At 38.6% G+C, this 12,587-nt stretch overlaps 1 pseudogene across 1 annotated transcript; it reads left to right on the top strand.

The window, feature by feature from the left end:
* The first annotated feature begins 3,124 nt into the window (after positions 1-3,124).
* Positions 3,125-3,720, top strand: LOC309963028 (large ribosomal subunit protein uL13-like; annotated as a pseudogene). The gene has a single exon. The product of its transcript is annotated as a large ribosomal subunit protein uL13-like (transcript).
* The last annotated feature ends 8,867 nt before the right edge of the window (positions 3,721-12,587 follow it).

The raw sequence follows: 12,587 nt of genomic DNA, 5'->3' as shown, positions 1-12,587 counted from the left end.
AATCTCTTTCTGTTTCACAGATAGGTTCATTTGTGTCATATTTTAGATTCCACATGTAAGTGATATCATATGGTATTTGTCCTTTCTCTGACTTACTTCACTTAGTATGATAATCTCTAGGTCCATCCATATTGCTGCAAATGGCATTATTTTATTCTTTTTTTTATGGCTGAGTACTATTCCAGTGTGTCTATATGTTATACATATGCCACAGTTTTTTCATCCATTTATCTGTTGATGGACATTAAGGCTGTTTTCATGTCTTGACTATTGTAACTGGTGCTGCTATGAACATTGGGATGCATGTATCTTTTTGAATTATAGTTTTTTTCAGATGTGTGCCCAGGAGTGGAATAGCTGCATCATATGGCAACTCTATTTTTGTTTTTTGAGGGACCTGTATACTGTTTTCCATAGCGGCTGCACCAATTTACGTTCCCACCAACAGTGTAGGCAGGTTCCCTTTTCTCTACATCCTCTCCAGCACTTACTATTTGTGGACTTCGATATCAGTATTCTGAGAGCCGTATGATAGCACAAAAAGTACAATAATTTCAACTCAATTTTAAGAGTATTGTTTTAGCCTCTGCCATATTGAGAATCTCCCAGGTCAGGAGAGGGAAAGAAGAGATGAAAGAAAGGTGTGTGTGTGCGTTTAAAGCAGGGACACACTACAACTGCGTACTGAACCCATGTCTTTTTTTCTTTCTTTTTTTTTTTTTTTTTTGTGATACGTGGTCCTCTCACTGTTGTGGTCTCTCCCGTTGCGGAGCACAGGCTCTGGACGTGCAGGCTCAGCAGCCATGGCTCATGGGCCCAGCCGCTCCGCGGCACGTGGGATCTTCCCGGACCGGGGCACGAACCCGTGTCCCCTGCATCGGCAGGCGGACTCCCAACCACTGCGCCACCAGGGAAGCCCCTGAACCCATTTCTAAATTGAAACTTTCGTAGATAAGTGAAATAAGTGAATTCTTTCAATAAACTAAAACAAAAATAGAGAAAATTGTCAGTCAAACCAATTCCTCAATATCATGTCCTCAAGGAAGGAAAAGTTGGTTATCTAAATTTTTTGGTTTTTTACAGCTGTTTTGATTCTATGTAGGACCAGTCTGATTTGAAAGTATTATTCATCTGGTAAATAACCAAACAGGTTTAGGACACTGCAAACCTAATTCCACTCATGAGCATCTTCTTGTCTTATCTGTTCTGTTTTGAAATCTTGTCTTGGCTTGTTCCACAAGGACCTTATGAAAGGTTCCTCCTCCCGTCCCCCCCACCAAAAAAGTGGAGCAGTACAGTCATTAAGCCCATTGTTTCCTCCTAGCCTTGCCTGGACTTAGAGCACAATGCCTGGACGTATGAGGCTGTGGAGCATTATTCATTGCTCACAGAGAGGCCAAGTGAGTCGGGATTAGCCTCAACAATGCACCCTGCTATTTGCTATTTGGCCAGGAGCAGGGTTCTCATCCAATACAACGTTTGTGCACATTCAGCTCATTGCTTGTCCATGTACATCCCCACACACAGGGAGGAGTTTTGCAATCCAAAGTGACAACCATGTCCTTGGCTTTGTTCCCACCAGGGACAGGAAGGAGGCTGCTCTGTGCTCTGCATTCTAGCTCTAACCCTCTAATGCAATGATCTGGGAAAAGGACTCGAGTTTGCTTGTAGTCTTTATATGGACTACTACTTGTAGTCTTTATATGTAGTCTTTATATCTTGTGCTGGCTATTAAGGAATTTTCTTTATTTAAGAGGCACTTTGACTTAACCTCAAGTGGTCACTAAGGTATCCAGGCATCACGACAAGAACTTCACTGGATCAATACTAGAAAATTACTTCAAGAAAAGGGAAATCAAGCTGAAGAGAAATATGGCCAAGAGACTCATGTATAACTAGTCCTCTGTTTAGGGATATCAAAGCCTGTGTTGCTGAACATAAGTAGGAAGCTTGAAGAATAGACTTAAATTTTACAAAGGGAAGAAGACTCTTCCATTGAGTGCTAAAAGTATTATAAAATTTCCAAGTCCAGGTCTTGTAAAGTCATTGCCTCCCTTCAGTCCTTATGTGATTTAGATCCCCTTTGGCTGTGAGGGTAGAGTGTGAGGGACTCCTTCTGATTCATAGGAAACCAGTGTAGCTACAAGCACCTGCCTCAGAACTACCTATCATTTTGAGTCCAAATATTTAGTCCAGCAGCAGAGGCTGACAGAAACTGACAGGCATTTTGAATTTAGTCCTTCATAGAGCAACAGGTAAGCAATGATCACCTGTGTATGAGGAAGCCTCCATATGAGAAATTTACTCAGCCAGGTACCTCCCTGCTGTGACCAGAGGAAAAAGCAGCCCTTCAATTCAATACCTGCATTATTTTCCTATCGCCTCTGTGACAAATTACAGCATTACTGGTTTTAAGCAACACAAACTTAGCATCTTATAATTCTGGAGTTCAGCAGTCCAAAATGGGTCTCACTGGACAAAAATAAAGATTTCAGCAGAGTTACTTTGCTTCTGGAGACTCTAGAGGGAAATATGTTTCCTTCCCTTCTTCAGCTTCTAGAAGTTGCCCTCAATCCTTGGTTCGTGGCCCCTTCCAGCAATCCCACCACTCTGACACCTGCTTCCATTGTCACGGTTCCTTTTCTGACCCTCCTGACTCCTTCTTTCTCTTATAAGGACCCTTGTGATTACATTGGGCACAACCACATAACCCAGGATCATCTCAAGATCATTATATTTCATCACATGTGCTAAATCCTCTTTGCCATGTAAGGTAATATACTCACAGTTTCAACGACTAAGACTTGGACATCTCTGGAGGCTATTATGCTGCCAAACCCAGTACCCCTTTCCATTTTCAAGCCAGAAGCTATTGGACATTTCTATATTTAACTCTGGCTCTACTCATCTCAACTGACCCAAAGTATTACTTGTAACTTCCTACTCCTTTACAAGATTGAGAGCGTCTAAGAAAAGCAGATGCTGTATTCTGCTTACTTACTGTTGCATTCTTCGTAGTCCTTAGCATGATGGAAAAAAAGTCAATAAAATGGACTTACTGAAAATTAAAAGCTCCTGCCCATTGAAAGACATCACTGAGTGCTTTCCCAGGCAGCTGCCGAAGATGGCGGAGGGGCAGGTCCTGGTACTCGATGGCCGAGGCCATCTCCTGGGCCGCCTGGCGACCATCATGACCAAGCAGGTGCTTCTGGGTTGAAAGGTGGTGGTTGTGCAGCTGTGAAGGCATCAGCATTTATGGAAATTTCTACAGAAACAAGTTGAAGTACCTGGCCTTCCTCTGCAAACGGATGCGGCCCCTACCACTTCCGAGCCCCCAGCCACATCTTCTGGCGGACAGTGCGAGGCATGCTGCCCCACAGGACCAAGGGAGGCCAGGCCGCTCGGGACCACCTCAAGGTGTTTGCTGGGATCCCGCCACCCTATGACAAGAAACAGCGGATGGTGGTTCCTGCCGCCCTCAAGGTTGTGCATCTGAAGCCTGTGAGGAAGTTTGCCTACCTAGGGCGGCTGGCTCGTGAGGTTGGCTGGAAGTACCAGGCAGTAACAGCCACCCTGGAGGAGAAGACAAAGGAGAAGGCCAAGATCCACTACCGGAAAAAGAAGCAGCTCCTGAGGCTACGGAAGCAGGCCGAAAAGAACGGAGAGAAGAAAACTGACAAGTTCACAGAGGTCCTCAAGACCCATGGATTCCTAGTCTGAGCGCAATAAAACGGATTGTTTATTCTTAATGCTTGGCCTGGCCTGCCCTTCCTCCATCACCACCTTAGGATGTGGGGGACCCCCAGGGGCTGCCATCCAGATGCCACAGGCAGTCTGGGGCTTAGAAGACTGGGTATAGTGAAGCGGCCTTAGTCACTGCTGTTTAAGAAAGGCCATTTTAAAAGAGTAGACAGTTATAAGGGCTGTGCAGGCAGAATTTGCCTGTGACCTATTCATTCATGAGAGTTTTAGGACATGGACAGTTGGAACAACCAGTGATGTTGCAATATTGGCAAAAGTGAGCTGGAAGACCTAATTGGAAGGGACCCCCGCATCGCTTACAGGGAGTCTGTTTAAGTGTCCCACATGGTCAGTACTATACTCTGCAGCTGTCAGGATGTGAGAGAATGCTTGGGCAGCATGAGTCTGGGCTTCTAAAAGGTGTTTATGGAAGGGAAGTATGGCCCAAGGGGTCACAGGCATTGCCCTTGTGTCTTCCCTATATTTTGTGATCCAAAACTAATAAATTATTTTTAAAGGAAAAAAAAAAGAAAAAGAAAGACATCATTGAGTAGTGGGGCAAAATTAGATGGGATTTCTGCTTCCAGCAATATCTAAATAACAGGGACTAGGTTTACCTTCCTTCCTAAAACAACTAAAAAATTCTGGATAAAATATATGGCACAATAGGTATTAAGATTCGGACAACAAACAATGAAAGACAGTGAACCCTGAGAGATGGGAAATAAATGCAGTGAACCCTACACTTGCCTTGATGTGCCCCCTGGAGGGAGTTTCTGTCTGAAGCGGAGAATGGGATCCCAGGGAGAGTACTTTGATGGAGTCTGTGTGGATAGAGTTTTCAGGGTAGAGAGTTGGAGGATAGAAAAGAGACCTGTAGAGGGTCCTGCTCAAGTCTTCAGCTAAGTACTGATCAGTGCAGGTTTGTGAAGAAACTATCCAGGTCTGGGGAAAGAACTCTCTGAAAAGAATAGAAGAACAGTACCAGGAACTCACACAAAGCCAGAAATAGTTCCTATTCCCAGCAGGCAGAGTAGAAAACCTCATAATTCATGTGGCATTGGGTAGAGTTCTCAAAAGGTTTAGCTTCAGTTTTGAGACAAAGGTACCCTAGAATAAAGCCTGCTTCAGTACCAGATAACAAAGCTCAAAAGCAAGTTCTGAAAGGATAATACTGTTTGTAAGTAACTCAACTGCATCCCAGAACAAAGCTCAAAAATATTTACAGAAATACTACAATATCCAGCAAACAAAAAGGTAAAATTCTCAATGTCTGACATCCATTCAGCAATGAACAGAATTAACATTCTGAATTAACATTTGGAAAATGTCAAGTATGACCCATAATGAGGATGAAAATCAGTCAATAGAAACTGATCGAAGAAGTATACAGATAATAGAATTAGTAGATAAGACATTAATAGGGTTGTTACAACAGCATCCCATAAGTTCAAGAGGCTAGAGGAAAGATTGCACATGAAAACTAGACACATAGAAGACATAAAGTGACCCAAATTATCTTCCAAAGATGAAAACTAAAATATCTGATATAAAAAAATACAGCAGATTAAACACTGGAGAAAAAAAGATTAGTGAACTTGAAGACATACCTATAGAAGCTATCTAAAATAAAACCCAGAAAGAATTTTTAAAAATTGAAAAACAATAAAACCAAAACTAACACACCATTGTAAAGCAATTATACTCCAATAAAGATGTTTAAAAAAATTGAAAAATAAAATGAGCAGAGCATCACTTGAGGTGGAGGGGAAACAGCTTTAAGCATCAAATATACATGTAATTGGAGTCCCCAGAGCAGAGGAGGGATTTTCAGTTCTGATCTATTTTGAATACATTTGCTATGAATATTCATACACTATGTGGACGTATGTGTTAAATTCTCTTGGGTACACACCGAGGAGAGAAATTGCTGGGTCCTAGGGATCATAAAAGTTTAACTTTTTGAAAAAACTGTCAAATAATTTTCCAAAGTGGTTTTATTATTTTACACTCACTACAGCAATGCATTAAAATTTCAGCTCCTTTGCATCCTTGCCAATGTTTTTACATTATCACTCTTTTTAATTTTAGCCATCTTAATGGGCATGTAGTGATATGTCATTGTGGTTTTAATTTGTATTTCCCTGATGACTAATATTGTTGAGCCTCTTTTCATAGGCTTATGGGCCCTTCATATATATTTCTTTATGAAATGTCTGTTGAAATCTTTTCCCCATTGTTTTATTGGGGTATTTCTCTCCTTATTATCAAGTTGTAAGAGTTATTTTATATATTCTGGGTACAAGTCAAATATGAGTATTGTAAATATTTTCTCCTCTTCTGTGACCTTTATCATTTTTATAGTGGTGTCTTTTTAAAAAGCTCTGTTGAGATATAATAAACATACAATAAACTACACATATTTAAAATACACAATTTGATCAGGTTCAAAATACATGTACACCCATGAAACACTGATTCCAATTAAGTTAATGAACATTTCCATCATTGTCAAAAGTCTCCTGGTGCCCCTTTTGAATACTTCTTTACTACTCTTCCATGTCCATCCCCAGGCAATTGAGTATTTACAATACTCAATCTACTTGTGTCACTATAGCTTACTTGACATTTTCTATAATTTTATATAGATAAAATCATGTGTTACATCTTTTTTTCTAGTTTCTTTCATTAGCATAATTATTTTCAGATGTATCTACATAGTTTGTATAATGATATTTCTTCTCTTTTTATTGCTGAGTAGTAATCCCTTGCATAAATATAGCACAATTTATGTATTTATTTATCTGATGATGAGCATTTGAATAGTTTCCAGATTTTGACTATTAAAAATAAATCAGGGCTTCCCTGGTGGTGCAGTGGTTGAGAGTCCGCCTGCCAATGCAGGGGACATGGGTTCGTGCCCTGGTCCAGGAAGATCCCACATGCTGTGGAGCGGCTGGGCCCGTGAGCCATGGCCGCTGAGCTTGCGCGTCCGGAGCCTGTGCTCCGCAACGGGAGAGGCCACAACAGTGAGAGGCCCGCGTACCGCAAAACGAAAACAAAAAAAACAAAAACAAAAGCAAAAACTAAATAAAAATAAATCAAATGAATATTTGTATAACAATCTTTGCATGCACATATGCTTTCATTTCTCTTTGGTCTAAAATCAATGACCTCAGCATCCATCTTAAGACATAGAAAAATAAAAGCGAATGAAATGTATAATGAGCAGATGAAAAGAAACAGTAAAGATGGGAACAGAAAAATCAATGAAATCAAAAACAGAAAAACAGGTAAAAATTAAGAAAGACAAAATTTGTATTTTCAGAAGGTAATAAAATAGTAAACTTCTAGCAGACTGACAGACTGATTAGGGAAAGAAGACACCAAAAGACACACACACACATATATGTGTGTGTGTGTGTGTGTATGCCTATATATATATACACATACACACATATATATATGACTTCACCAAATGAAGAATATCTGCTCTTCCAAAAATAGTGCTAAGAGCATGAAAAGAGAAGAATCAGACTAGGTGAAAATATTTACAAATTGTATATCTGATAAAAGACTGTATCCAGAATAAAACCAACAATAAAAATAAAAACCAACAACCCAAATTAAACACTGGCAAATATTTGAACAGTCACTTCACCAAAGAAGGTATATGGATGGCAGATAAGAACATGAAAAAGTGGTGAACATCATTAGTCATTGGGGAAATGCAAATCAAAACTACGGCAAGATATAATTCCGTATCTATTAGAATGTCTAAATTTAAAAAGATTGGCCATATCAAGTGTTGGTGAGAATGTGGAAGAAGAGTACCCCTCATAAACTGCTGGTGGGAGTGTAAAATGGTACAACCACTTTGAAAAACAGTTTGTCGATTTCTCCAAAAGCTAAGCATACATCTACTAAATGACCCAGCCATCCCACTCCTAAGTATTTTCCAGAACACAAATTTAAATCTGCAAATTTGAATAACCCAAGCTTTGGAGGGAGCTTCAAGTTTGTGGTTTAGTTTCCTTCACAAGAAAGTGTTATTCAGATATCCAATGTAGATAAAATACAGTCATTCCGGTCAATGTGAGGTTTCCCGTTGCTGACCGGAGAACCCTGTTCAGCCTCTAGATTGAAATATCATTTTATATCTGTCCTAAGTCACAACATTATTTGAGGAGCATCCTTCATTCATTCAACATTTATTAAACGTCTATTCTGATTAGTAAATATTTTTTCCTCCCTGGTTACATACACTCCTTACCTAAAGCTCTAAACAAAATATTTCTTATTAATTTGATCACTTTTAAACTCCCTTTCATGATATCATTATTTTGTATGTTTATTAACTGTCTATTCCTCATTATCTAAAATCTCTTAATAGCTCAACTACATTTGGAGCATTTTTTTTTCCTGGCCTAGTTCAGTTCTTCCGTTATCATCTCTGATTCATACTTCCCAGTGAAAAAAATATTTTAAATTAAATACATCTTCATTTTAGAGTCTTCAAGACAAAATTTGAGCAAGCAGGAGCCTGACTGATATTTCAAACCTGAAGACAAATTTGATGCTTGTTTCCTTTGCGTAAACTTCTCTTCGGTCATGCGCTGTAGCTGGGTTCACAGATCAGCAGATATGATATGAGAAACACATTGGGTCAAGCCTCTATCATGAGATCAGGGAAAATCGGCTTTCTCGCCAGTAAAAACGGAGCAACGTGTTTTCAAATCTTGCAGCTCCCAGCAAGCCCTTGTGTTTCCATTTGGTCTGTGAAGCAGTTCAGCTCACCCTCTTGTGATGTTGTGACAGCCTTTGTCTCCGCCCCAGCAGCACAAAGACCAAAGGAAAATGGGATGGGTAGCTGCTTTTCTTGCATTGGAGAAGACAGACATGATTTCACAGAAAAAAAAGATATCTGATCTTTTTAGCCCCCTTTGTTTCCTCTCTCCAAGCTTTGCAGCCCTTTTTATCTGTAAATAAATTTTAAAAAATTGTACATACATTCTCAAAATGTGCCGCATAATACAACTTCATACATTTAGGAAGCTGACAGCTGCCCTCTGAGGTATATAGCCTGACAGCCTAAAATCCAGGAATCAATCATTTAGATATAGCGATGCTATGCTCTTACTCCTGGTATGTACTGCGGCACCCAGGAATCACTTATTTGAGATATGCCACCGGGGGAGGGGGATGTTCTCATAGATCTGCCATGTTACAGCCCAGAATCCAGCAGCCAACCGGGCAAGTCTGTGCTGAATCGGAGCTTCCAGAAACCTGTGAAGAAGGGGGATGACAGTTCTGTTCTTCAACAGACCATTATGAACTAATTAGCATACATGAATTGCAGATTTGAAGCATTAAAGTGATGTACAAATCATTAATTTTTTGTCAAATCCATGTCATCTTTGTGTATGCCTTCCTATTCTAATGTTGCATGACAGTGAAAAGAGGTACAATCCTCTGTATGTAAAGAGGAGAGATTTGGTGTAGATGATATAATGAGATCTATTTAAACACTATGTATTTTCCAGCTTTGAATAAATCTACTTGGAAAAATGCTACACTTGTCCCATTAGGGTTAATTGTGAAAGGATGTTAATATATTCAAAACCCCAGGGGTAGTTCTACATGTTGTCTGAGTGAAACAGGGGATGTAAGACCAACTTCACATTTAAGCTTTCTTTTTAAAAAGTCCTCTTTCTGATGAATAAAAAGCCATAAAATCTTTCTCACCAACTATGTAAAGTGTAACTATTTACAATGGGAACTGAGCTTCTGGGTGTGTGAGGGCTCCAACACAGCAGATCTATTCTCGTTAACCCAATGCCAAACTTAATTTATAAAGATGTATAATGCAATGCAATGGAAAACAACATCAAAGCTGAGTTTCACACTGGAAAAGGCTTCTAAATATTAATGTGTGTTTTTAAAAAATTTTCTCTGTGTATTTAATTACTAAAGCTATTTGTGCTTAAACAAATGCTTCGTGTTTCATTTGAATTTCTTTTTTTCTTATTACAGCAGAGTCAATGCTTAATTTGTTAGTACTGTAATAGTTGTCATGGTAACAGACTCTAATATTATGTATAAATATGTATGTGGTGTATATATGTGCATATTACAAATATATAGTATGGACGATCATGACTTGATACCAAAAGCGTATTTCAGAAGACGTAGCTCTTGAGGAAAACCTTAATTAAAAATGGAGTTATACTTTATGAGCCTAAAGATATCGTCACAAACTCAAGTCTTTTTACTTGGGAAAAATGGAAGTTCTGAGGAAGGGGGAGATGTTTTCTCTCTTCTTGTGGGTTCTCTTCTCCCTGAAAGCAGAGTCAATCCATGCCTGGGGTTATACTCTACAGACTTTTTCTTCTCCCCACTCCCTTCCCCACCAACTTTTTTTTAACCTCAAAAAGTCTACCTAAAATGAAAACCAGGACCAAACGCTAGGGGCAGATCCTTTTCCAAAAACCATTCTTATTATAACGAGAAGACAGAGGGATGCATTGAGAAAGGAGTAGTAGAGGGTGAGATGATTTGTTCCATTTGTATTGGTAAGAGAGGGGACTTAATAATAATGAAAAATACACACATATGTACCACTTGAATTAGACATTTCACACAACTCTCAGTAAATGTTTAAGATGAATTTGTATAGTCTTCATTTTAGAGATGAGAAAGCTGAGGCTCAGGGTGGAGGAGTAAAAATTGTCATGAAGGTTAGATTTGCTAAAGCCTATACTCTGTATAATGTCACCTTACTACCCTGAGGCCTTCGTTCTTTTTTGAATTTTATTTTATTTATTTTTTTTATACAGCAGGTTCTTATTAGTTATCCATTTTATACATATTAGTGCATATATGTCAATCCCAATCTCCCAGTTCATCACACCACCACCTCCACCGCCACATTTCCCCCTTGGTGTCCATACGTTTGTTCTCTACATCTGTGTCTTTATTTCTGCCCTGAACACCAACCGGTTCATCTGTACCATTTTTCTAGGTTCCACATATATGCGTTAGTATACTATATTTGTTTTTCTCTTTCTGACTTACTTCACTCTGTATGACAGTCTCTAGATCCATCCATGTCTCTGTAAATGACCCAATTTTGATCAAGGGATCAATCCAAGAAGAAGATATAACAATTGTAAATATTTATGCACCCAACATAGGAGCACCTCAATACATAAGGCAAATGCTAACAGCCATAAAAAGGGAAATCAACAGTAACACAATCATAGTAGGGCACTTTAGCACCCTACTTTCACCAATGGACAGATCATCCAAAATGAAAATAAATAAGGAAACACAAGCTTTAAATGATACATTAAACAAGATGGACTTAATTGATATTTATAGGACATTCCATCCAAAAACAACAGAATACACATTTTTCTCAAGTGCTCATGGGACATTCTCCAGGATAGATCATATCTTGGGTCACAAATCAAGTCTTGGTAAATTTTGGAAAATTGAAATCGTATCAAGTATCTTTTCTGACCACAACAGTATGAGACTAGATGTCAATTACAGGAAAAAATCTGTAAAAAAATACAAACACACGAAAGCTAAACAATACACTACTTAATAACCAAGAGATCACTGAAGAAATCAAAGAGGAAATCAAAATATACCTAAAAACAAATGACAATGAAAACACGACCACCCAAAACTTATGGGATGAAGCAAAAGCAGTTCTAAGAGGGAAGTTTATAGCAATACAATCCTACTTCAAGAATCAAGAAACATCTCAAATAAACAACTTAACTTTACACCTAAAGCAATTAGAGAAAGAAGTACAAAAAACCCCAAAGTTAGCAGAAGGAAAGAAATCATAAAGATCAGATCAGAAATAAATGAAAAAGAAATGAAGGAAATGATAGCAAAGATCAATAAAACTAAAAGCTGGTTCTTTGAGAAGATAAAGAAAATTGATAAACCATTAGCCAGACAGATCAAGAAAAAAAGAAGACTCAAATCAATAGAATTAGAAATGAAAAAGGAGAAGTAAAAACTGACACTGCAGAAATACAAAGGATCATGAGAGATTACTAGAAGCAACTCTATGCCAATAAAATGGACAACCTGGAAGAAATGGACAAATTCTTAGAAAAGCACAACTTCTGAGACTGAACCAGGAAGACATAGAACATATAAACAGACCAATCACAAGCACTGAAATTGAGACTGTGATTAAAACTCTTCCAACAAACAAAAGCCCAGGACCAGAGGATTCACAGGCAAATTCAATCAAACATTTAGAGAAGGGCTAACACCTATCCTTCTCAAACTCTTTCAAAATATAGCAGAGGGAGGAATACTCCCAAACTCATTCTACGAGGCCACCATCACCCTGATACCAAAACCAGACAAAGATGTCACAAAGAAAGGAAACTACAGGCCAATATCACTGATGAACATAGATGCAAAAATCCTCAACAAAATACTAGTAAACACAAGCCAACAGCACATTAAAAGGATCATACACCATGATCAAGTGGGGTTTATTCCAAGAATGCAAGGATTCTTCAATATACGCAAATCAATCAACATGATACACCATATTAACAAATTAAAGGAGAAAAACCACATGATCATCTCAATAGATGCAGAAAAAGCTTTTGACAAAATTCATAACCCATTTATGATAAAAACCCTCCAGAAAGTAGGCATAGAGGGAACTTACCTTAACATAATAAAGACCATATGTGACAAACCCACAGCCAACACCGCTGAGTTATTTGTAGTGAGGTGGATGGACTTAGAGACTGTTATACAGAGTGTAGTAAGTCAGAAAGAGAAAAATAAATACTGTATGCTAACAC

The sequence above is a fragment of the Leucopleurus acutus genome, assembly GCF_964270905.1.
Source record: "Leucopleurus acutus genome assembly, chromosome: 6".
Lineage (NCBI taxonomy): Eukaryota > Metazoa > Chordata > Mammalia > Artiodactyla > Delphinidae > Leucopleurus > Leucopleurus acutus.
The sequence above is the reverse complement of the archived record's forward strand: the minus strand, read 5'-3'. Positions and strand labels throughout refer to the sequence as shown.